Source organism: Notothenia coriiceps, unplaced genomic scaffold (genome assembly GCF_000735185.1).
Source record: "Notothenia coriiceps isolate Sejong01 unplaced genomic scaffold, NC01 NC01_scaffold00016127, whole genome shotgun sequence".
NCBI lineage: Eukaryota > Metazoa > Chordata > Actinopteri > Perciformes > Nototheniidae > Notothenia > Notothenia coriiceps.
This window is the reverse complement of record NW_011348828.1, coordinates 38033-40993: the sequence shown is the minus strand read 5'-3', so window position 1 is coordinate 40993 and position 2961 is coordinate 38033.

The window sequence follows — 2961 nt, the reverse complement described above, 5'->3', positions numbered from 1 at the left end:
GACACCCTGCTCTACTAAGAGTCTGTGGTAACTAAGGCCATGTTTACACAGAGACGAAACGGATTGTATCCACTACAGTTCTCTATCGTATGGCTGGCATCACTCCCTGTGTGTTGGGAGGTTGACATGTGATATCGAGGCAGTCCAGGAGTGAAATGAAATAATTTGCCTTGCAGTACCTTGCTGTCATTGAATTCCCCATTTCTGACCATAAAGCTGTNCTATTTTAGCATTAGCATCTGGTGGTATGTAGATAGCTGTTAATATGACAACGGTAAACTCACGAGGGAGGTAAAAAGGCCTGCATTTCACTGTCAAGTTACTTGACAGTGAAATGCAGGCCTTTTTACCTCCCTCGTGAGTTTACCGTTGTCATATTAACAGCTATCTACATACCACCAGATGCTAATGCTAAAATAGCACAGTGCACAGTGCTATCAATTCACAACAAAGCACATATCCCGAAGCCGCCCATATCATAGCTGGTGATTTCAACCATGCATACTTAAAGACAGTTCTCCCAAAGTTTGTACAACACATAAAATGTGCTACCAGGGATAAAAACACACTGGATAAGGCCTATTCAAACATTAAGAAGGGATTTAAGTCTGTACCACTACCACATCTAGGGCAGTCAGATCACCTGTCCATCCTTTTAACCAGAGGTGAGAGTAAGTACTCCATGTGCAAGTCATGAGCAAGACTCAAGTCTTGACCTACAAGTATCAAGCAAGTCCAAAGTCACTGTGATGAGAGTCAAGCAAGTCAAGTCAAGTCATTGCTCGGGTCAAGCAAGTCAAGTCATAGGAAATTCTGATGAATAAGCCCAGTTTCCGCAATTAAATCAGTTAAAAGACAGTGGTTATGAAAATGGATTCAACCCACACTATGATCTTCATTACATACACAGTTANAACGTGGTTGGGTCAGAGTATTTTTTTCTGCACATTATTGACGCAACCAGGTGTTAAACCCTGCATCATAAAGATGTTTTTTGCGGAGACTTAACAATTCTAGGGATGCAAAAAAAGGTGGTAAGTAGGTATACGACCGCAGATAACAGAGGGACGTCTTTTTTTTGTACCGGCTGAAGCAAAATAAAAGGCACCTTTTACGGATAAAATTCCAATCAACGGTAATTTTAACGCAAAACTACAGTAACTACGACTCTTTATACCAACAATAAAGTCTAATACACACGTCACCTACATATTAAATATAAGAAATCAACGATCAATAATGACTTCAAATAGAATCACATTATATACAAAAAAAAACAAGAATATGTTGCAAAAAACAAAGGTATACCACACCCGACACTATAGAGACGATAAACAAATTAAGACAATCCAACACATTGACAACAAAACTTACACTGTTAACATCGCCGAAAAAGACTGGTTACATTACACTAGTCTTGCAGAAGGTTATATAACTAAAAAAATAAAAAAAAAAAAAAAAAAAAAAAAAAAAATAGGACCACACCGTAAAATATTTCGTACTTGAATATTACTAAATGTAGTCGGAAGTTAGACGACCACAAAGGAACTTGGTCCGGTCGGCGGGTGGTCATAAGAGTGAAGTGTAGAAGGTAATAGTCATTATTTGGGGTACCAAGGATATATATGGTGTCATTGTTAGTTGGTTAAGGCCATAGGTGTCCACTACCCCACCTCCTCTGTTGTGTCCCGTGGTCCACATGTGTTAGTTGCTGTTGTCTGTACCCTTTCCCCTTGTGAAAAGGTTTTATTTTACGACGAGGGAGGTTGTGAAGGTTGTTGAGTATGTCTGTAATTTATTTCGTCGGGCAATAGCGGTATGTCCTTTGTGTGTAAATTTTGCCAAAACGGACGGCAAAAACACATGTGTTAACAAGCCTTTCACCGCGACATGGAATTTAATTCAAATATTATACCGAAAAACAATAACCGCACCGTAAAGGACAAGCCATATTCACCGTTACACAAGAATCTACACCTCCACAGGACTCTAATCGCGGACGTCCGTCACGAGTTACCTGACAGCGTCGACGGACTTCGTCGCGTTTTACCATGTACTTTGTGATGCAGAATACTTGCGATCTCTTCTTTCAGACATTACACATATTTAATTTAAATTTCTGTTAACACTAGAACCGCCAACAGCGTCAGCACCTACACAGATATCATTTTCAAATCATTTCATTTGTTACTCTTCATAATTTCCTTATAAACTAAGTAGGACGATTTAAAACTCACTTAATTGGGTTAATTTAGAAATTGCTTCAGTTTATCATCATAACAGATCAAAAAGTTCAGATTCATTTTACAATAAATCAAGGAAAGATGCACTTCTACAAACAAAAACAACATAATTAAAACATTTAAAAAAACTACTAAAAGTAGATAGGCTACATCATTCAAAAGTTTACAGTAACTTCTGATAATAACACAGGGGAAATAAACGAGGCATCTCTTTTCCTCTCCCTCTCCCCCTCTCCTGACAGCCCGTCAGTATCAGGGTTAGTCAAAAATGAATTCCTTGGCGGTTCTAGTGTTAATTTACTGTTTTGTCTCTTTGCAATGCTTAATCGATTTGAAACCAAGTCTAACGTAGCTTAAACTTAACGTTAGCTTTCTAGCTAACACAACACATGCACGCACCTTTCTCTGTGGTTTTTTTGTAGTGACGAATGAAGTTGGATGTTGTGGTGGTCGTGTCACTGATCTTTATGCTGCAGACCCTGCATACCGCTGTTCTCTTCTTATTACCGTCATCCACAAAATAAACCTTGAATCCAAACTTCGCTATTTTTGGAGCAAAGCTAGCCGCTGCCATGTTAACTGAGACTCCTGCCTTCTAGTGGGTTGCCAGGTTTGCACGCATTACTATAATCACGTTTTTCGAGAAAACTAAACGTAATATCTCACTACACCAAACGCAAATATTTAATTTTAAACAGTCAAGTCCTTTCAAGTCATC